Source organism: Macaca nemestrina, chromosome 7, assembly GCF_043159975.1.
Source record: "Macaca nemestrina isolate mMacNem1 chromosome 7, mMacNem.hap1, whole genome shotgun sequence".
NCBI classification, from domain to species: domain Eukaryota; kingdom Metazoa; phylum Chordata; class Mammalia; order Primates; family Cercopithecidae; genus Macaca; species Macaca nemestrina.
Window position 1 is genome coordinate 106,717,257 of NC_092131.1, and position 24,497 is coordinate 106,741,753.

The 24,497-nt window shown below is 39.1% G+C and overlaps 1 protein-coding gene across 20 annotated transcripts in view; it reads right to left on the reverse strand.

Annotated features, from left to right (window-relative positions):
• The window catches only part of LOC105464719 (golgin subfamily A member 6-like protein 4), a 67,227-nt gene that overhangs the window by 42,211 nt on the left and 519 nt on the right, over positions 1–24,497 (reverse strand). For 13 of the 20 annotated variants that reach the window (XR_011626203.1, XR_011626198.1, XR_011626197.1 and 10 more), the window contains 3 exons: positions 9,547–9,651; positions 9,349–9,401; positions 797–888 (listed from right to left, as the gene is read on the reverse strand). The gene's annotated coding sequence lies outside the window, so the exon portion shown is untranslated. Of the gene's footprint in view, positions 1–796; positions 889–9,348; positions 9,402–9,546; positions 9,652–24,033; positions 24,160–24,497 lie in introns of those variants that run through there. The other 7 variants (XR_011626199.1, XR_011626201.1, XR_011626193.1 and 4 more) reach the window with 7 other exon arrangements.

The window sequence follows — 24,497 nt, forward strand, 5'->3', positions numbered from 1 at the left end:
TCATCTTGGATTTCCCAGACCAGAACTGTCAGAAAATAAATGACTGTTCTTTATAAATTACTCACTCTCTGTTATTCTGCTACAACACTATAAAACAGATTAAGACAAATTTCTTTGAATGATTTTTCAACAAGAGACAGTTTCACTACTTCTGGCAAGTGGTCCCTTAAATATTCTCAAATTCTCCTTTTATGCAAACATAAAATTTTTTAAACTCAGTAGTTTCTCTTCCAAAAAATAACCAAATACAGGTTAAGTACTGATTAGTATTAAATATAATTTTAGTGCTAAAAGTTAAGAGCTTTTGTTTACCAGAAAATCAAATCCAAGAATTCAGATAAAACAATTTGCTCAAAGGCATATCATGAGTTAGAGGTAAAGCTAAAATTTATAAGTTACATTCCATTCCAAATACGATGTGCTTTCAATTATTCTACATTAATATTTATTTATAAAGAAGATTAGAGAATGACTCAAATGTTCAAAACTGAAGATATTTATGATTTTTTTTTTTTTTTTGAGACAGAGTCTCACTCTTGTCACCCAGACAGGAGTGCAATGGCATGATCTTGGCTAACTGTAACCTCCACCTCCTGGGTTCAAGCAATTCTCCTGCCTCAGCCTCCTGAGTAGCTGAAATTACAGGTGCCTACCACCATGCCCAGCTATTTTTTGTACTTTTAGTAGAGGCAGAGTTTCGCCATGTTGGCCAGGCTGGTCTCAAACTCCTGACCTCAGGTGATCCAACCACCTTGGCCTCCCATAATGCTGGGGTTACGGGCATGAGCCACCTCACCTGGCCAAAATATTATTCTTACATAAAATGCCTACTTCAGCCATCTCTTCTTCTTCCTCTTCTTTTGAAGTCACTTCTTCTGTTGTCCCATTCTGAAATAGAGAAAAAATCTGCCAGGGTTACACAGAACAAGTATGCACATTAGAAGACTGGTGTAATAGCTTTAGGAACAAACTCCCAACCATCTGTCACTGCAGTTCCACTACCAGAGAGCTTATTAAAATTAAAATGTGCATTTTAAAATCCAACTTTGATTTGACAAACAACAGTTCTCAGCTTTTAAAAATGAAACAATTTTGAACAATTCAACTTAATGGATGTCTTAGGAATAAAGGAAAGCAATCAATCAAACATAAAGCAAAACTGAAAAAAATTTTAAAACATAATCTAATTTAAAATAAGAAAACATTTTACTTGTATGGCTATGTGCATAAGATCAAAGGCTTATTTTGTTTAAAACAAATGTCCCAAACTATCAATTCCTCAAAACAGCTACCTTTTTAACTTTGAAAAGCCTGAATCATTACATAAATTCAATTTCCTTACATTTTAAGAGGTCAGACATGTTACTTATAATAGACACTTCCCAAAACTAAGAATTATGAAATGATTACCACCTCACTATAAAGGAAATTTTCTTTTAAAAAACATGTAATTTACTATCAAATATCTCTCTACAAGACACAATTTACCAATTAACACAAATTACAATTATCAAGTTCAGAAATGAATGTAATGAATTTTTAGGAAGGGCCTTCATAGCCAGTTAGGGCAAAGTTCAAAAGACAAGCTTCCTGGTCAGGACACAGTATATAAATGCATCTTCAACCATAAAGGCCAGTTCAGGTTAGAACCCAGAATATGTAAAAGATCAAGAAACTAGGATCCAGAAATCAAGACCAACAAAACTGTCAGCAGTATCTAAGCAGCAGCTTCCAAAATGTAATCCACCCCCTTTTCACTTCCCTAAATTATTATATTACAAATTCAATTATTCTGGGTATCTAAAGAATATATACGTAGCCTCAAAATCCCAAAGAGTTTGGTTGCATCAATGGTTGAAAGAGCATTTTTGAAATGCTAATTTCAAAGCCTATCCAAAGAATCTGTTTTGCAAAACTCTCTGAGGTGATTCTCACATGCATCTGGGTCTGTCACCACTAGCCCAGTTACTAGCCTTCATTCTACACATGAGAAAGCTGAGTCCCCACCCCCTCAAAAAGGGGAAGTAATTTAATCAAAACAAAAAGTGAGTTAGGGCTGTGAAATCCTAAGATTTATTTCATTTCGAGATGTGACCTGGTCCTATTTCTAAAACCCCGCTGAAATGACAGAATTTTATAAAAGAGAGTAAGTTCGCTGTAGCAGCAGCAAAACAAGAATACAAAAAGAATACCCTTAGTGAACCAAAACTGTAAGGACATGCTGGAAGATACAAAGCAGATGGAATCAGACTGCTGAGCTCGAGAAAGCCATAAACCCAATCCAAATAATGGAGGGACCACTTTTGTTTGAAGAATCAAACATTCTTCATCATACTTGTCCCAACTATAGTTGGTAAGGATCACTCCGCTAATAGGAAGCCTATCTTGAAGGTCTCTTACTATGACTGTCAAAACCAGAGAGAAAAGACAGAATGTTTTTTAATATAACTCAATGCAGCAGCAAAATCTTATAACAGACTCTGCCTCTTCATTTTTGCTCAAAATCTGGAAAGCTCACCAGCCAGCACCTCCCCATCCTCATGCCACAGGAAGAGCACAGGTCTGCAAACCAGGAGGGGGAGGTAACAGCAGAAAAGAGTGACAATTCTGAAGACACTCATAACTACTCATACTGATCAAAGGTATACCTCATGTATAAATGAACAGATAACCATGTATCATCAGAGAGTTGAAGAAAATTATCAACCTGCAAGGAAAGTGCCAAGTCAAAGAAGCACAAATGACCTGAAGCACTGCTAATGCAGGAAATAAACAGAATTTTAAAATCTAATTGGAATCTTTAGCAGTAATTGAGAAGATACTGTATCCACAAAATACAAAACAGATTACTATGTAAAAGACAATTCTAGGAGGTAAAAATAAGACCCCCAAATCAAAAAATGAAAAAAAAAAAAACACTTGTAGAAGGGCCAGAGCACAATGGACTTGACTCAGCAAAGCATTTAAGGTGACTCATGTCTGTAATCCCAGCACTTTGAGAGGTTGAGGTGGGTGGATCATGAGGTCAGGAGATCGAGACCATCCTGGTTAATGTGGTAAAACCCTGTCTCTACTAAAAGTACAAAAAATTAGCCAGGCATGGTGGCACATGCCTGTAGCCCCAGCTACTCAGGAGGCTGAGGCAGGAGTATCACTTGAATGTGAGAGGTAGAGGTTGCTGTGAGCCAAGATCGCACCACTGCACTCCAGCCTGGGTGACAGAAGGAGACTCCATCTCAAAAAAAAAAAAAAAAGGAAAACCCACACACTTTACAGTTACACAGAAAATCATACTAACTATCAGAAAGAACTGCGAATCAGATAGGCATCAGAGTTTTCATCTATAACAATAAATATCAGAACATAAAAGTGTAAAGACCTGGAAAGAAACTCAATCATGACCTCAGAATTCTATATCTAACTCCCTCAAGACAGGAAGCCTATCTGTGTATGTTTGCCTCCAGATTCTCCACACTGATATGGATGGAGTACTTTATACAGAGTCAGATATTTGTTGAACAAATGATAGCAGACAGTAAGTTCATGGAACACACTCCATACACATCCCCACAAACCCTTTCTAGGGGGAAAAAAACCCAGGATATTATTCAGGGATATACTTGAGGGGCAGGGAGCAGGAGACATAATACAAGAAGTAGCAATAAGCAAAGACAACAGTAACACCAATAGTGAAGTGTAAATGATTGCTATATAGCTGAAAGGTCACTTGCCATATTCTCTGACCATACTGATGCACTAAAAATAACTCAAAAGCCACCTGAAAATGCTTTTTAAATTTTTTTTTCTAGATAACTCTTGGGTAAAAGAAGAAATTGATCCTCATGCCTCAATCATCCAACTCCTAAGTATGTGCCCCAGAAAAATGCTGGCACAGGGGTACCATGAAATATAGACAACAATGATCACAGCAGCATTCGCTGTTCCTAATAACACTGGAAACAACCCACATGTCTATCTAGCCAAGGGGATAAATGGTATGGTGTATTCAAACAATGGAGTAAATACAGCAAAGCAAAAGAACGATAGCTACGCACAATAGGAACAAATTTCACACACAATATTGAGAACAACAAAGGTATGAAAAAATACATATAGCATGATTTTCAAAAGTTTAAACAATAGGCAACACTACACTGTATTGTTCAAGGATGCATATGTGAGCGATAACACTAGAGAAACTTAAGTTTTCTGTAGTGCAGGCAGTGTGCCTTTTCTTCTTCACCTCAGTGTTGGCTAGGTGTTGGTTCCCAAGTACTCACTCTAACTATATGTTACAATAAGCTTATGTTTTACATAGTTTCAATACATGTCATATCTCACAATAAAAAGGTTTTTTTTTGGGGGGGTGGGGGCAGAGTTTTGCTCTTACTGCCCAGGCTTGAGTGCAGTGGCACGATCTCAGCTCACTGCAACCTGTCTCCCGGATTCAAGCAGTTCTCCTGCCCCAGCCTCCTGAGTAGCTGGATTTGTAGGCATGTGCCACCACACCCAGCTAATTTTTGTATCTTTAGCAGAGATGGGCTCTCTCCCTGTTGGTCAGACTGGTCTCGAACTCCTGACCTCAGGTGATCTGCCTGCCTTGGCCTCCCAAAGTGCTGGGATTACAAGCATGAGTCACCGTGCCCGGCTAATAAAAAGTTTTAATAGTAAGAGCAATGAGAACATAGGACACAATAAAATGACTTAGAAAATACAAACTGTTTAGAAAATAGATTTTAAAACTTGTGTAATAAAGTCAAACAGCACCCAAAGAAAATGTATACTCTTACATGTTTGTTTAAAAAGCAATTTAAATTACATTGATCCACTAAACTAGAAAAAGTAAAATAAAGAAAAAGGGGAAATAATTAAGACATAAGGAAAATGTGAAAAGAAACCCACTAAATTTAAAAAATAAAACTAAAGGAGGATTCTTTCAAAAGACTAAGATAATAAAACAATCATGCCTCTGATAAGTGATCAAGATAAAGAAAACTTTGAAGGGAAAAGGGCATATAGCCACATGTTAGTATGATGTAAAAAGTGAAAACTTTACACATCTTTACAACACCTTTGAAGTGTGGAAGAAGTGCTCATTTCTTTTAAGAATCTACAGTTATGAAAACTAACTGAAGAAATGGAAAATCAGGAGACCAATACACAAGAAGGAAAAAGACAGACTCATCCTCCAAATTGGACATTTATTTAAACCAGGGTTTGTCAGCCTCAGCAATATTGATATATTGGGCCAGACAATTCTTTGTGGAGGGTTCTCCTGGTGTGTTGTGGGACATTTAGTAACATCCCCTCTACCCACAGAATGCCAATAAGACCTCCCGACCATGGCCAGTTGTGACCACAAAAATGTCTCCAGATATTTCCAAACGTCCCATGGGAGGCAAAATATTCCTGCAGTTGAAAATTACTGTGTAAACTAGATTTACATCCTAGGTGTTAGAAAAAAAGATGTAAAGCTTCCCAAGTTAGCCCTGCATACCCTTGATACTGGAATGCAATAAGAGCCTTAAAGGAAACAAACAAAACTTTAATCTTATTTAATACAGAAGTAAAAAATAGAATATTACCATAGCCGTTCTAACAGTGTTTATTATAGGAATGCAAGGATGATTCAAAATTGGGAAAATTTCATCAGGTAATTCACAAATTATATTTCTCCATGGAATTGTAGGCACAATCATGAAAAACAAGGTAGCTCTATATGCATTAAGTTCATGTGATATTCAGTGGAAAACACAAGTTGCATATGTCTTATAGAAAAAAACTGAACACTGAACACATATTTTTACCATCTGCTCTTTGCCCTGAGGCTCCACTAGAAATACAGTGAAGAAACATTATATAAACACACAATTACAAAAAAAAGGAATGGGGTTACCAACAGAAGATAATTCACCTCCATTAGACAATGACAGTAAATGGAAAATGGTTAATTAATAGAGCAAAGCAAACAAAAGTGGAGGTCAGAGGGATACCAATTACAAGTAGGCTAATTTGTCCCACAGCAACCTGGAAAAGTTCTAGACTCAGACACCAGGTATCCCCAAGGGTGGGACTGATAGGCAAGACTGAAAACAGAGATTAACAAAAAGCCTATATAGAGAACACATTTTCCAGGCCCTGAAACACACTGCTCTCCCCCATCTGCTTAAGCAGAACCCAAGCAAACTTATCTACCTCAGACAAGAGAATGTAGATTTCACCTCCAGAAGAATGGAGTAGTTCCAGCCATCATTTATGATTGCACTGGGAGATAAGATAGAGGGGTAGAGGATAACAATCAGGAATCAGCATATATTCCCCCTAAAAGCCATCAGTTGCCAAGTATTGGCCATGAAGAACTCCTAATCGATTTTTATTTTTATTTTTTATTTGTATTTATTTTATTTATTTATTTATTGAGGCAGGGCCTTGCTCTTTCACCCAGGCTGGAATGCAGGAATGCAGTGGGATGATCACACCTCACTTCAGCCTCAACATCCCAGGCTCAAGCGATCCTTCTGCCTCAGCCTCCCAAATAGCTGGGACTACAGGTGGGTGTCACCACACCTGGCTATTTTATTTATTTATTTTTTGTAAAGATAGGGTCTCACTATGTTGCCCAAACTAGTCTTGAGCTCCTGGGCTCAAGTGATCCTCCACATCAGTCTCCCAAAGCACTGAGATTGTAGGTGTGAGCCACCACACCCAGCCTCTCAGTCTTTTAGTACCTCTCCCAAATATGAATGAACAAGAATGGAATTACAAAAAGGAATACAGGCTGGGCATGGTGGCTCGTGCCTTTAATCCCAGCACTTTGGGAGGCCAAGGTGGGCAGATCACCTGAGATCAGGAATTCAAAACCAGCCTGACTAACATGGAGAAACCCCTTCTCCACTAAAAATACAAAAATTAGCTGGGCGTAGTGGCACATGCCTGTAATCCCAGCTAATCAGGAGGCTGAGGCAGGAGAATTGCTTGAACCCATGAGGCAAAGTTTGCAGTGAGCCAAGATCACGCCATTGCACTCCATCCTGGGCAACAAGAGTGACACTCTGTCTCAAAAAAAAAAAAAAAAAAAAAGACTACAAATGATAAGCAACATAGAATAGATATTTAAGGAAAGGCTTTAAAAAGAAAAATAAGACCAAAATAAACTAAGAAAAAAAAGTATTAAAGAACAAAGAGATGCTAGAGAGAAAACAAAAGAGTATCAAAATCACTTCATAAAGACACTTGTGAATGTATTATATGAATAAAACAAAAATAGAATATGAATAAGGAATAATCAGAGAAGAAAAAGTTCTTAGAACTCAGGGTTCACCTTGGGAGTTGGTCCCCAATGAGCCACACCTCCTGTCATCATATCTTTGAACAGGCCCATCCCACAGTGAATCTGGGTTGGCCCCAAGACTCACTTTAACCTAGAGAATTTGGTAGAAATGACACTGGACCTGTTCCAGGTCTAAGTCTTAAGAACACCTGGCAGCTCCGCTTCTGTGCTTCTGGAAGCCAAAACAAGTACTGACTATCCTCTTGGAGAAACAGAAGCCACAAGAAGAGGCCCGAGAGGATGAGATACTATGCAGAGAGGAAGGCCACATGAAGAAACACCAAGACAGCAGACCTGTGGGTGAAGAAGCCATCTCAGACACTCCACTGCAGCTGAGCATCCAGATGACCAGTCCCTGACACCATCTAACTGCACAGTGAGAGATGCCAAATGAGACCAGCAGAAAAACTGTCCAGTTAGCCCAAGTTAACCCATACGGTAGTGACAGACAAATGTGTAGTTTTATGCCATTAAGTTTTGGGAAAATTGGTTAACCAACAATAAATAACCAAAACAAAACTTAAAGTTATGACTGTCCAAATAAAATTTCCTAAAAGTCAAAAGATAAAAATATTCCAGAACTTAAAATTTAAAAAAAATTAGAAATAACGTGAGATACATGACTCAAGACAAAAGGACTAAAATCCAATTAACAGACACTTCAAAATGAACAAACAAAATGGAAAGGAGAAAGTTAACAAAAATATGACAAGATTCAAGATTCCAACTTTGAAAGAGTCTATCCATAGGCCTGTCCATTCAGTGTACCCAGTACAATGAATGAAAAAAGACCCACATTAAGTACAATGTTGTGCTATTTCAGCTCACCAAGAAAAAGACAAACTCCTAAAAGCTTCCAGAAAGTCATGCATAAATGAGTGAAACTCAGGATGACATGAGGTTCCACCACCACGACTGCTTAGAAGACAACAGCACAGACTTTGAAATTCTAAGGTAAAATTATCCTCAACCTAGAAATACATAATCAACCAAACTATACATCAAGTGTGAGGGTAGACTATGACAAAAGAGAATAGTGATGGGGATGTGCTATGCACCAGGCACTATTCTAAATGGTTTACATGTACCAACTCATTTAATCATCATAGCTCCCTAGAAACATAGGTACTAATACTATCACTGGTTCCCCCATTTTGCAAATGGAAAATTGATGCATAGAGCAATTAGGGAATCAGCCCAAGGGCATACAGCTAATAAGCAGTAGAACCAAGATTCAAACCTGTCTCAGACTGGCTCCAAAACCCAAACACTGGATTGTATTTTTTCAGAAGCTAGAGATCAGAAAATATACCACCCCATGCTTCCTTTGGGTTTTACTTGAGGACATAGTCAGGTAAAATGACAAAGGGAAAGCCAAGAAAGATGACATGGGATCCAGGAAACTATGGATCTACTCTAGGGGAGCAGATGAGAAAAACCTCAAGGTGACATCTGCACAGCCAACCCAAAGAACAATCTGCCAAAATGGGCACAGAGGAGCCAAAGGCTTTGGAAGAGAAGGAGATCTCACAGAAAAGGCTACAACAGAATTTTTTTATTTAAAAATTACTATTATGAGGAAGACACAGCAAAACAAAAAGCAGCACCAAGAAAACAAATATCCTATCCTAAATATTCTAGAAAACTTGGCTTTATAAAGTCCTAATCATAATTAGTGATAACTTATATGACTAAAGATAATATTTGAGGAAGGGAAAGTGAGTGGTATAAGAACCAAATTCTCATGTATTATACTAAAAAGTCAATAACTGATACCTAAATAGATAAATCCAGGAAGAAGTTAGGGGTAGTGGTGAGCTAGTGGAGATTTCTGTTGCTTGCAGGAGATAACATTTGGGCGAGTCCTTAAGAAGCATAGACAGACTTAAGGAGATGGCATTTCTAGGTGAAGGTAATTCAATGAACAAAGACAAACAATGAAAGAAGCAAGAACATTTATGGACACCAGGAATATTAACAACAAAAAGCTGGTGTTAGGGAAAAGGGCAATTTTTTACCTGTCATACTAAATGCTAGCAGCTCCAAAGAATGAAAAGGTTGTTTTTAGTATCTAAAACAGAACAAACAAAACAATTCAATAGGAACAGAAAAACAAACTTCTAAATAAGTTGAATAATTTTAAAAAATCATCCTACTTTGACTTTTTTTTAGACAATTTATTTTCACTCTTGAACACTACAGAATTTTTACTTTACCTGACCTATGGGTAGTGGTTGATCTGGCATCTCAACATCCAGGTGCTTAGGAAGGTTATCTAATCTGCGGAGTCCGCATATCCAGCACTTCAATTGCTGATGAAGCTACAAAACACATTTCAGCAAATAAGCGTTATGTTAAAGAGCCCTTAGAAGACATCAATAATGTTATGACTACTGTAATCAACCCAGTAGGAAATAAAAAAGTTTGTTATTACTCACCTACCACTTACAGATTTAAAAAAAAAAAACAAAAAACCTCTTTAAAATATTTTCAGGAGGCTCTAGTTTAAGAAAGTTACTATGGCTTGGGATATAATCACTACTATTGATACCTGGCAGAATGACAACAATAAAGGCAGAGGATCCTAGGAAGTTCCAGATATTGTCCAATTTCTCATTGCTACCTTGTTTTCCTAGAAACTTACAACTTCAAACAAGAGAACCTTAATACATTAATGAGGCTACCAAAAAGAAAAAGAAAAAAAACCACACACAGGCAGTGTTGTTACACATGGATTATAAAATTATATATTCCAGTGATAGTCAGTTAAAAGTACAAAAGCAAATGTAATCCAACAGACAGAGCCTGGAAATCTAGATGACCTTGGATATCACATCTAATTCCCTGAGTTTGAGTCTACTGATCTGTAAAACAAAGAAATGAAAACTTTCCCAGAATGATAAAGATTAAATGAAAACTGTAAAACATTTGATATTTAGTAGGCTCTTAAGTGTCTGTCTAAAAAATAATAATTCACTAGGAAACTGCAAAGAATAACTAAATTTCCATGTTTAAGTCCAAATTGTATTGTAAGCACATTTACTTTAAGGAAGTAAGCAAGGTAAACTATGTGCACAAGTATGGTTTTCATTGTTTAAAATGTTTTTCAATGTATAAGGTGACTCAAATGGGATCTAATAAGGCAATTCACTTCACTTGGTCAGGAACAATTTTCTGGGTATCTCTGACCAAGAAGAGAGATAAAGAGAAAGAAGCAGGTTCACACAGGACAAAGAAAGAAGACACAGGATTAGAATGGGTTAACGAAGCAAAGAATAAGCCTTCCCAAAGTGAACAATGAAGAAGGTGGAAACAGGAAGGTTGAACCATAAATTAGGATCCACCAAAAATCCTCATGCTTAAAAGGAAGCCAAGCCCCAGTGTGGATTTGTTATGCACCCAATGTGCTCTGCTTTGTGCATAATGAAGATGAGGCAGGGCGATCTGGACACAGACCTGGACACTCTGACCTCTAGCACAGAAGGGGCTACAGGAGGGCTGGGGTGAAACAAGAATTAAAAGAAATTAAAGAATGTGTAAGCAAAAACTCAGTTGAATGTAAAAAAAAAAAAAAATTAAAAAAAAAAAAAAAAAAAGGCAAAACTGAATTCCCCCTAAGAAAGAAAAAGAGGTGGAGTACTTTAAAAATTAACTGCCTGTTTTTCTGAGGCTAGTGAGCCTTATCTCTCCTCCTTTCCCAGGCATTGTGAAGACCCTGTTTCTCTAGCTGTGCAGCTGCAAGGTCACTAGACAGATAAACTCAAGTTGTAAAACATGTTTTTCCTTGAAAAGTAAGAAATAATGTAATGTATGTCTCAATTGAAAAACTATCTTTGTTGCTTGCTTCTGTAATATGCTTCCCCCTGCATAGATCTCCCCCACCCCACAAAATGCTTAAAAGGTAACCTGACTCTTTGTTCAGGGCTCAGTCCTTTAGATGTTAATCTGACTGGGCCAGGGCACCTAAATAATAATATATATCCTCCTCAACCCCTCAGTCTCTCTGATTCCTAAATTATCCCGCTGCAGGGGGAGAGAGGCAGCAGGGTAGTGGAGTCATACCAAGCAACAAGAAAGACAGGGTAGTGGCTGGGCACGGTGACTCACACCTGTAATCCCAGCAATTTGGGAGGCCGAGGCAGGCACATCATCTGAGGTCAGGAGCTGAGACCAGCCTGACCAACATGGTGAAATCCCATCTCTACTAAAAATACAAAAATTAGCTGGGTATGGTGACAGGTGCCTGTAATCCCAGCTACTCAGGAGGCTGAGCCAGGAGAATTGCTTGAACCTGGGAGGTGGAGGTTGCAGTAAGGCAAAATTGCACCATTGCACTGCAGCCTGGGGGACAAGAGTGAGAGTTCATCGAAAGAAAGAAGAAGGAAGGAAGGAAGGAAGGAAGGAAGGAAGGAAGGAAGGAAGGAAGGAAGGAAGGAAGGAAGGAAGGAAGGAAGGAAGGGAGGGAGGGAGGGAGGGAGGGAGGGAGGGAGGGAGGGAGGGAGGGAGGGAGGAAGGGAAAGGAAGGAAGGAAGGAAGAAAAGAAGAAAAAGACAGACAGGGTAGTACATTTTCCATGAATTTCAATTTTACTCTCTTCCCCCACCACACAAACACAAAAGCATTTGAGGGATGGGAGGAAGAAAGTGAGATCACAGGGAAAATAGTAAGAGATATTCAGAAGGACAGGTCTTAGAAATTTACTAGTTTCGGGGGGAGGGGGGCAGTCAGAGAGCAGTAGTATATAAAAGAATGCTACGACAGTTCCCAGGTTTAGGCATGGGTGACTAGTTTGATTATTTCATTTTGTCCCACTCGCAGTTACAAGGAGAATTATTGATGGAACACATGATAGGGCTGATAGAGTGCTAGGAAGCGGATACACGAAAATTTAAATATCATCATTTTGAACACCAATGTTACTCCAAGTGAGATTCCCTAACATATATGATATACAGACAGATATATGGGCTTGAAACTCTGGAGATGAATACAGATTTAGGAATCCCTGGAACACAGGTCATGACTTAAGTAATGGGAGTCAAAGATTACTCAGAGAAAACACAGGATGGAAAGAGAAGAAAGAAGTAGGCCAATGAAGAAGAGATCGGAGGAGACCAAGGCAGGGTGATAAGATCAAAACAGGAGAAAAGAATCCGATAGAAGTCCCATTCGATTATCATGTCCCTTCCCAGAGGACATGGACATGCTTTTTTTTTTTTTTTTTTTTATCTTTTATACCCAATTATCACAGGTCCTGGCACAGAAGCCACACAGTTTTTTTTAATTGTGTTCTACTATTCAGTTTCCCGTATCCACCAGGGGAGAAAAAAGTAAGTATAAACAAGCACAGACATAGATTTTTTTACACTGTATACTAAAGGTGTCAGATTATACACAATATTTTATGCCTCACTTTTTTTACCTAATATATATTAGAAGTTTGTACATGTTCTTATGGAAAGACTGGCTGCATTTTTTTGTTCTACAACAGAATATTCTATTATAAAACTGTACACTATAATTTTTATTTAACCAGCTCTTTATTGGCGGATATTAAGAATGGAGGAATGTTTCAACAAGGGAACAATCAACAGTATCAAAATACTGCAGAGGGGTCAATTTGGGGACTAAGAGGGGAGCCACTGGATTTGGCAACTAGGAGATAAATTTTAGCACAATGATGAAGGCAGAATCCACATTATAATGAGCTCAGTGAAAAAAGGTGAAGACATATAGCTTATTCTCTTAAGAAACTATGCTACGGTAAACTGGCAGAGGCTGTAAGAGTGGGCAGTGAGTTGTTTTCTCCTTCATGTAAATATATTTACTTTTTTAAACACTAGGCCCAATTTTATACCCAACTTCATTAATTTTACGAACATGTTTATGTAAGTATGTATATATGTATGTTATGTAATGTTTTAGACACTGAAAAATAACTCATTTCTGCTATTATAAAACTGTTATCTTTAGATGTTCAGAAGCAACTCCCTAAAACTAGGTAGCAGTAATGGAGCTATGTCTATCATTCTTTCCCATCAACCCCCTTGCTGGAAATGTAAACATGTGTCCATCAAGCCTTTAATTTTTACATCTCATCTTTATGGCTCTCCATACAAAACTTAACCTTTTTTTTGTTTTGTATATGTATATTTATATGTATATCTATCTATCTATCTCTCTCTATATATAGATATATATATATAGAGAGAGAGAGAGAGAGAGTCTTGCTATATTGCTCAGGCTGATCTCAAACTCCTGGACTCAAGCAATCCTTCCACCTTGGCCTTGCAAAGTGCTGGGATTACAGGCATGAACCACTGTGCCCAGCCTCAGGCTTAACTCTTAAAATATCTTCAAACTGATGTTCTTCTGTTCTAATTTTTAAGTATAGATGTGTTTAAACCAACTATAACTTATTTTGACAAAAATTGGAGTTAAGACTCAAACTTCCTCAGATGGTCAGTTCTCATAAAACTATTTACAGAATAATCTATCCTTTCACTGTTAAGTTAAAATACCACCTTTTCCTTACACTAAATTCTCATTTGCATGACTCTGGTTCTAAACTTCCATTGCCTTTATCTGTCTGGCCCAGGGCTAGTCTACAATATTTTATTTAATATCTGATTGAAAGAGTCTATACTTTATTATTTTTTATTATTTACTCTTCTAAACAAACTTTAGAGTCATTTTGTCAAGTGCCAAAAATAAATCTGCTGGAATTTGTAAATTGTGTGTGTGTATATATATACACACACACAATATATATATATGAATAGATATAAAATATAAAAAATATATATACACACACACTTTTTTTTTTTTTTTTTGAGACAGGATCTCACTCTGTCATGTAGGCTGGAGTTCAGAGGCATGATCTCGGCTCACTGCAACCTCTGCCTTCCAGGCTCAAGTGATCCTCCTGCCTCAACCTCAGGAGTAGTTGGAACTACAGGTGTGTGCCACGGACACCCAGCTAATTGTCATCTACTCACCTCAGCTTCCCAAACTTTCGGGATTACAGGTATGAGCCACTGTGCCCAGCAGAAATTACATTTATAAATTAATATGAAGACATGTTGATAACTAACATATTTATAACATGAAATCTGCTCATCCAGGAACATAGAATGCAAATCTTTCATTCCACTCAGCAAAATTTTGTCATGTCCTTGATAAAAGTCCTGCACATCTAAGTTTATTCCTAGATATTTAATTTTTGCTGAAATACATGAAAAAATACTTCATCACTATATCTTCTAAGTGATTATAGCCAACATTGGGGAAGGCTAATGATTTTTATATAAAAGAGCTTTTAACCAGTAATCTTAAATATTGTTTTTTTCAGTTAGTTCCTTTGGATATTTTTAGGTAAACAATCACTTCAACTGAAAATAATGATTGTTATTTTTCTATAAAGACTATGACATCATGGGAAAATACAGTAAATACTTCTTAAAAGAATATAAAAGGGCCGGGTGCAGTGGCTCAGCCTATGATCCCAGCACTTTGGGAGGCCGAGGCGGGCAGATCACGAGGTCAGGAGGTCGAGACCATCCTGGCTAACATGGTGAAACCCCATCTCTATTAAAAAATACAAAAAATTAGCCGGGTATGGTGGTGGGCACCTGCAGTCCCAGCTACTGGGGAGGCTGAGGCAGGAGAATGGTGTGAACCCAGGAGGTGGAGCTTGCAGTGAGTCCAGATTGCACCACTGCACTCCAGCCTTGGCAACAGAGCAAGACTCCATCTTGAAAAAATATATATATATATATATTAAAAAAACTTTAGAGAATATGACCTCAACTATGGAAACATATGTGTAAGGGTTATGTATTTTACTAGCAAAGAAAAAATATATACTGGTAGAAAATGGCCATGATGTCAACTGTCAATAGTGGTTATATTAGGTAGAGAAATTATGGGAGACTTGAATTTTTTCTTTTTTCTTTTCTGTACTTTACTAATTTTCTTAGTAATTATGAGAATTATGAAGTTGCTTATGAGTTTTAGATTTTAAAAAAAGGTTTTTAAAATTTTTCCAACATGGAAAGTTATATTTCTTTATATACTAAAAACAAAAACAAAACTTTCTATTTGAATATCTTTGACTTTTACTGCAGACTTACAGACCCTTGAAAGAAAAGGCAATTCCCTCCCACTAGTTCTGGTGTCATTCTCCCCATCTCTCCTTCACTTCCACCTTGGTCTTTTTTCTACTTCCCACCTTGGCTAGTGGCCTCTACTCAAAATGTTTGCTTGGCTTAATGTTTCGAATTCAGGGAAAAAGAGATCCTGAATTCCTAATCTAAACTGAGGTTATACATGTGGGAAATAATAAAGAGAATCCAGATAGTAAGTAAGATTTGGAGGGCTTAAAATACCCAGACTTCAATTCCTCTAAGATTATAGTCTTTAATCATGGTTTTTTTAATCGTATTATCTCTTAACATTTAATTTCTAAATATAATATTCATGAGGAAAAGAGAAAATAGCTTGGCTTCTTTCCTCACAGAATTGTTGTTCTTAGTATCTTCTAGACATTCCAGAACTGATGTCAGATTTGGCTCATCAGAGTCCACAAACCATATCGGTGAAGAAAATGAACAGGATTCCTGTTAACATTTACAGACTAACCCAAATATAAAATTAAACCACACCACTAAATGGCAAGATGACCATGGATTTAAACAAAATGTGTGGGGGAAGAGGCAACACATTAAAACCCATGTGAGGAGCTGGACTTCTAAGACAGCCATTCTCCTTGCATAGCACTGTCTGCTGCTACAGCTCATAGAAGTCAACAATTTTCTTCAACACTGGTAGGCAGCCTCTAAATGGCCCTGATCACTGTCACCTCCTGCCATTCACACCCTTGTAAAATTCCCACCCCTGGACCTAGTGACTCACTTCTAACAAAGAGAATACAGCAAAAGTAATAACATCACTTCTGAGGTGAGGCTACATGGAGACTATGATGCCTGCCTTGGCCACCCTTCTCCTGCTCTCTCCATTGCTCCCTCTGATGGAAGCCAGTTGCCATGTGATGAGGTGCCCTATGGAGAGGCCCACATGGCAAGGTATTGTAAAAGGCCTCTGACTGATAGCCATCTAGAAACGGAGGCACAGTCCAACAGCCTGAGATGAATCCTGCCAATGCAAGCTTGGAGACGGATTTTCTCCCTATCCTGCCTTGGGATGATCACAGCTGCCACCAACACATTCACTGCCTGGTGAGAGGCCAAGCCAGTGAACCCAAGGTAAACTGCACAGAATCCTGACCCACAGAAACTGTGAGATAAGGTTTGTTGTTTTAAGCCACTAAATTTGTTACAGAACAATAGATAACTAATTCAAACACCATAAAATTCTAACATTTTATTCTATCACACGAACCAAGTAATACCAATAAATGCCATTACTATACATATATTTTCAGAACACAATTACATGTGATTTTTTTAAAAAGCTAATGAACTAAACATGAACTAAGTATTATGTGCTTTCACCCACTAATAGACATTTATTCTGTTATGTTGTCCTGCTTTCTATTACAAATTGGGGAAAAGCCATTATTATTATATATTAGCTTCAGAAGAACTAGTTTCAGGTCATGGAAAACCATGAAAACCAGAAAACGATGAAAACCATGGAAAACCAGAAAAACAAGTTGGCTGGTCACGGAGGCTCATGCCTGTAATCCTGGCACTTTGGGAGGCCGAGGTAGGTGGATCACAAGGTCAGGAGATAGAGACCATCCTGGCCAACATGGTGAAACCCCGTCTCCACTAAAATAAAATCAATTAGCCAGGCATGGTGGCATGTGCCTGTAGTCCCAGCTACTCAGGAGGCTGAGACAGGTGAGTCACTTCCACCTGGGAGGCAGAGGTTTCAGTGAGCTGAGATGTGCCACTGCACTCCAGCCTAGTGACAGAGCAAGACTTCATCTCAAAAAAAAAAGAAAGAAAGAAAAATAAAGAAAAGAAAAGAAAAACAAGTTGTATTGAAAGAGGACATCATTAACAGCATATCTCTTCAACTATTTTCATTCTTCTCATTCCTCTCTTACAGTGTCCCAAATATCTTTGCAGGCTAAAATAAACTCTTAGAATTAATCCCTTTTTTTTTTTTTTTTTTTTTTTTTTAGATGGAGTCTTGCTCTGTCACCCAGGCTGGATGCAGTGGCATGATCTTGGCTCACTGCAAGCTCTGCCTCCCGGCTTTGCACCATTCTCCTGCATCAGCCTCTGGAGTAGCTGGGACTATAGGTGCCCGCCACCACGCCTGGCTAATTTTTTGTGTTTTTAGTAGAGATGGGGTTTCACCATGTTAGCCAAGGTGGTCTTGATCTCCTGATCTCGTGATCTGCCTGCCTTGGCCTCCCAAAGTGCTGGGATTACAGGTGTGAACCACCATGCCTGGCCCAATCCTATTCTTAAAGAACACCACTTTTGGACTATTGCATTTTCTTCTTCAAATTCTTCAGCATACATTGGGAATACACCACATGAACCATTTCTACATTTTTAGTTTTGTGTTTTTTTTGTTTTTTGTTTTTGTTTTTTTGGCTAAAGAAACTGCAACTAGATTTAGGACCTCATTCTATTAGGTTAGTATTTGTCTGGTAAACTTGAGCATAAGCAAAACAAAATACATGTTGTTGCTCTGGACTGAAACCCGTCAAAATCATATTTTAGAAACTACAAAAACATTAACTGAAATCAAGTTTTTAAAAATCTTGTAGATTAAAAGATATGACATATCGTAGGTTTAAGTACCTATTTCAATAGTTCCCAAAGTGTGGCCCTCAGACCCCCAGGTCCAAACTATTTTGACAGGAATACTAACATGGTGACATTTGCTGTAAGGGGACAGATACAATGGTGGGTTAAAATGCTGGTACTTTAGCACAAATAAAGGAAGTAACACCAAACTACTAGTAGTCATGGTATGACTACTATGCACAGGAAATGTTTAAAGGTTTAAAAAGGAACGGTGGGCCAGGCACAGTGACTCACGCCTGTAATCCCAGCACTTTGGGAGGCCAAGACGGGCAGATCACCTGAGGTCAAGAGTTTGAGACCAGCCTGACCAACATGGTGAAACCCCATCTCTACTAAAAATACAAAAATTAGGTGGACATTGTGGTTGCATGCTTCTAGTCCCAGCTACTTGGCAGGCTGAGGCAGGAGGATTGATTAAGCCCAAAAGATTGAGGCTACAGTGAGCTGTGATCATGCTACTGCACTTCAGCCTGGGTGACAGAACAAGACCCTGTCTCAAAAATAAAAAGAATGTCTATGATGAAGCAGTGAAAATTTTACATCTTAATCCTTGAATATATCTTTTTAATATTTTATGTGATGAAATGGGAAGTACACATGAGCATTCGTACAGACTACCTGAGAAAAAACCCTTGGGTGATCAAGTCATGAAGTGAATTAACCACTTAAATGGAATATCATTTTTACTTCAAAGGATGACTGACAAAAAATGTTATTTCAGCTTGGGTTTTGGAGACATTTTCTCAAAAAAGGAGATTCTGTTATTTCAAGGAAAACAACAGACAGGCCATAATAAAATTCAACAATAAAATTGCTAATAATAAAACTCAAGCTTTTGAACAAAAAATTAGAATTTTAGAAAACTGATGTCTACCATCGCTTTCCAAAAGTATTCTGATGAGACTGATGGTGATATTGATGAATGAATTTTGATACCATATAATCAAGTATATCAACATATAGAAGATCTCAGTGAATGATTATTTTTGAAGTGACCAATGCATGATGTTATAATATCATGCAAGGGTAAAAAATCCAAAGTTCAAGAAAAATCAAGTTTTGATGGAGTATCAAAAAAGAAGTCAAGGCAACATGGCAAAACCCTGTCTCTATGAAAAATACAAAAAAGTAGCTAGGTGTGGTAGCACACACCTGTAGTCCCAACTACTGTGGAGGCTAAGGTGGGAGGATCACCTGAGTCCCCAGAGACTGAGGCTCCAGTGATCCATGACCATACCACTGCATTCCAGCCTGGGCAACAGAGCAAAACCCCATCTCAAAAAAAAGAAAAAGAAAAAGAAATATCCACAATGATCTAAAATGGCTATCTGTATGACATTGGCCTTTGTTCAAATTTTTTTCAAGCAAATATCACACAATAAATTGAATGCAGACACAAATGACATACCAAACACCAAAGAAATTTGCAAAAGATTAAGATTGTACTACTTTGGGTTTAGAAATTTTCTTTTCATAAAAGCATTTATAACAATATTTGGTGAACCTTTAAAGAATATTTTGAATATTTCTGATTTAATTTCTAGTGATAAATACCAGTAGATATCACCTACATACACAAAAGCTCCTTGGGCCCTCAATATATTTTTAAGAGTGTAAAGGTATCCTGACCCCAAAACTTTGAGAACTGCTGTCTTCCCCTCCACTTTCTTCCTTCCCTTGAATTTCTTCCTTGGAAAAACATTCCTTTGCCATTCTACGTTAACTTATTTAGTTCAATTGAGGCCAGTTTTGCTACCTCTCTCCCGTCTTTCCACATCCTTCTCTTGACACAAAACCTGACCAAAGGAGTCTACCAGCCCACCCCATTTCCAGTGATTAGCTGTCAGGTGGGCTAAGCCAAGCAAATCTGAGTTTTCCCTGAGACTAGACCTCTCTTTCTGGGAGATATGGAACCACAGGGACAAGATGGGCCACCTTGGGGTAGTCAGAATTCATCTTGCCTAAATGGGAAGAGGTTAGGCAAGTTTCTAGAAAGCCAAACTGCTTTCTGGAAAGTCAAAGATAATTATACTTTCTGCCACGACTGTGAGAATGCCCATTTCATTGCACACTTTCTAGTATTTTTACCAATCTGATAAGTAAAAGCTGGTACCTAGAAGAAAAAAAGGCCGGGTGTGGTGGCTCATGCCTGTAATCCCAGCACTTTGGGAGGCCAAGGTGAGTGGATCACCCAAGGTCAGGAGCTCCAGACCAGCCCGGCCAACATAATGAAACCCCATCTCTACTAAAAATACAAAAATTAGCCAGGCATGGTGGCAGGTTCCTGTAATCCCTGCTACTCGGGAGGCTGAGGCAGGAGAATCACTTGAATCTGGGAGGCAGTGGTTGTAGTGAGCCAAGATCATGCCACTGCACTCCAGCCTGGGTGACAAGAGCGAGACTTTATCTCAAAAAACAAATTTTCCATACAATATAATTTGCTCCATGTCTAGAAACTAATTCAGCAATGAGAACTGAAAGCCTCACTTGGAAGGTTTCAAGGATTTAGCTCTACCTATGGATGTCCAAACATTAGTTAAGGTAGAAAAAAAAATACACACACACACACACACACACACACACACACTCACCCCTATGTATTCAGTACCAGGAAACACAATGACTAGACGGTACAGTCATCCAACACAAAGCACACAATAACTGAAGGCACTGTAGAGGAGTAACTTCTGACATGGATCTACAATATTATTGAGTGAAAAAGCAGATTACAAAAAAAAAATCTGATTTTGTAAGGGAGAGGGAACACATACAAGCACAGGAGAAAAGAGATGAGCAGAGGACTGGAAAAATACAAAATTCTTATGGTGGCACATTCTGAGTGGTAGAATTATAGGTATGATTTTCTAGTTTTGCCTAAAAATTTTCTAAACTTCTTAAAATAAGAAGTTTTTGTTATCCATATTATAAAATATCCATCACCCCAGCAAATTTAACCTTGAGCACAAACATGTTCAATGTTTGTTCAGTTTAATATTTAAGAAAGACATCTAAAATGATGACTAATATTTAAACCTATGCATTAATATTTTTCAATAATATGCTTTACATTTTGTAATTTTGATAAAGTTAAACTTTATATCCATCTTGAAAAGATAAGTTTTCTATTTGTCTTTAAAATATGACCTACAATATGCCTGTTTTTAAACAGTGAATGATGCTCAAAAATCGCAATATAAATTCAGGCAGTGTTCCTTACATGGAATGTTTAAGGGTTTCTAACACTGTTCTTTTTCACCGGTTATGAAAACACAGAACAATTATCTACACATCTAATTATTCAGGTACTTTGTTTCTCCTCCATTCTATTAGTTTTAGAGTAATTTTAAGGCCTGTGAGGATGAAGTTGTCTGTGACAGTTACCACAAAGGTTACTATAAGCAGACAAATTTTAAACAGGTTATCACCACTACCATCCCCACCATACAACTGTCTCAATCAAGGGCAACACAATTCAAGGTTAGCCAAGACAACCTCTTTACCTGTCACTGCTTAAGAAAAGAATTTTTTGGTCTTATTTAGAAATAACTTTCTGTATCTATTTTTCTCCACAAATCCACTGAGACCAAGGTGTGGCTCTATCTCAAGCACCAGTAGGCAAAACTGCCTGCCAGTATGTTCAGTTTCTGTATCTTTCCAAATGTGCGGCACAGCTATCTTTTGATATCATAATGTTTTGAAAACTGAAGCACAAACTTCTTCTTGAAAGTTCAGTCGGGCTCGGTAGCTCACGCCTGTAATCCCAGCACTTTAGGAGGCCAAGGCAGGCAGATCACGAAGTCAGGAGTTCAAGACCAGCCTGGCCAACATGGGGTCTCTACTAAAACTACAAAAATTAGCTGGGTGCGGTGGCAGGTGCCTGTAATCCCAGCTACTCGGGAGGCTGAGGCAGGAGAATTGCTTAAACCTGGGCAGCAGAGGTTCCAGTGAGCCGAGATCGCGCCACCGCACTGCAGCCTGGGTGATAGAGTGAGACTCCATCTCAAAATTAAAAAAAAAAAAAAGAATTTCAGATGTACAGCAGCTGTAATTCTTCTGAAGGCTGGTTATGGGACACATTACTTTCATACTTTGTTGTTCAATAAATGTGGGGTGGAGAATAAAGTAAATTGTCAGAATTACCATATAAAATAAAATTCTAAGTCCTCTGACAACAAAAGAAACTTAAAATACACACACACACACACACACACACACACACACACACACACACACACGGTTTTCCCTAATCATTTTACAACTAAACAACCAATAAGCTAACCAGAGCCCACAAAAGCAGAGTAAAAATTCTATCTCTTGATAAAATAAAAATGCACATATATCCCTGTCATCTAAAAAAAATGCTTAAGTATTCAAAGACAGACAGCAATTATAGCTACTGAGAACATCATTGTAAGCAAACTAAGGCAGAGAAAACAAAGGTGCTGATGAGGATTTGAACCACCGAACCTGCAGAAACCCACTAGATGGTTTCCTAGGTTCCAAGTTGGCATTATCTTTCAGAACGATCTTCTAGAAAAGATTACATAACACTGTTACAAAGGATCTGGGGAGAGGGATGCTGGCTTGATAAAGCCAGCTGGCTTGATGCCCTGGCTCTCCAGTCATGCTTTACATTTTCACTTCTTACACTCTCTTTCGTATGAAGTCAATTTACAGACTTCTATCAAGCCCTTAGAGACCTTTTTGTACTATCCATGACGAGTTCTTGATGTTATCTCTGCACTTTTGACACATTCTTAGCAGTTAACTTACAAGGCAGTTAAGATTTTTGTTCAAGCACAATGTAGTGACAATAGAATCACACACTTAATAAAACAAATATTTACCAAGCATTTATTCAGTGGAAGATGAAAAGCACAAAGTATAATTATAAAATATTCTCCCCTGCCACCATTTAAAAAAAAGTAAAAAGGCTTACAGAATACAGCATAACATGACCAAAGCAAAAATAGTAAGGACTAAAGAGGGGAGGAAGGTGATATATCAGCATGAACAAAATATGACCCAGAAGAGCCTTGGTGGTCAGACATGTAAAGACAAATTGGGTAGGGTTAGTGGGTGGCTGTCAGGGGCACATTCTACAGGGGAAAAATAGCTGATACAGAAGCCTGAAAGGAAAAGCGGGCAGAGCGCCTGTACAGGACTGTTAACCTGCCGCATCCACGGTACAATTCGCCTTTCCAGAACATAGCGGCGGCCCGGGGACAGGGATCGCTCAAACAGCACCAGAGGCTGCATTCCAACTTTTTCTCCCTCAACAAGTCCCTTTTCATTGTTAGTTTCTCCTTAAACACAAACTTAAAAACGATTGGCTGAACACGAGAGAACAAGGAAAACCTGACTGAGGAATGAGGCCTTTAAACTTAAGGGCCTTTGGGGTCCGGGCGCGGTGGCTCAGGCCTGTAATCCCAGAACTTTGGGGGGCAGAGGTGGGTCATTTGAGGTCAGGAGTTCGAGACCAGCCTGGCCAACATGGTGAAACCCTGTCTCTACTAAACAACACAAAAGTTAGCCAGGCGTGGTGGCGGGCGCCTGTAATCCCAGCTACTCGGGAGGCTGAGGCAGCAGAATCGCTTGAAGCCATGGACTGTCAAGGGACAGAGGCTGCAGTAAGCCAAGATCGCCCCACTGCACTGCAGCCTGGGCGACAGAGTGAGACTCCATCTCAACAAGTGCTTCCCATCATGCCGGTTAATTTTTGTATTTTTAGTAGAGACAGGGTTTTACCATGTTGGCCTGGCTGGTCTAGAACTCCTGACCTCAGGTGATCCACCCGCCTCAACCTTCCAAAGTGCTGGGATTACAGGAATGAGCACTGCGCCCGGGCCAAAAAACCGAAAATCTTAAAGGCCTTTCCCCTTCCCCGCCTGGGCTCAAACAACAGCCGGAGCCAACCTGTCATGCCCCGTCGCGGTTCCGGAGCAGGTCGGCTGACTGAGGGCGACCACGGGCCCCGAAAGGGCTGCGGGAGACGCGGGCTCCCACCTCGGGAAGCGGCCACCAGGGCGAGAGGTGCCAGCAGTCCCCAAGCCAGCCCCGCGCAAGGAGCCAGAGAGACGCACCCTCAGCCTCCTCCTACCCAAGCCTCCCGCAGTCCCCGCGATCTGGGCCAGGCCAGTCGCAGGAGAAAGGGGTGTGTAGGCCCAGCCCGGGGAACCGGGGCCTCTCCGGGGCAGGCTCCCCTTTGTCCCGGGACTCCAGGAGCCTCCTCTCCGCCCTCGCCCTGACCCGCGAGGCCGCGGCTGGGCGCCTCATCATGACGTTGCAGTGGAGCGTGAGCTGCCGCGGCTCCTGGTTCTTGTGGAAGATAGAGGGTAGCAACTTCAGCTTGGCCTTGAACCCTGACAGGGACATCTTAC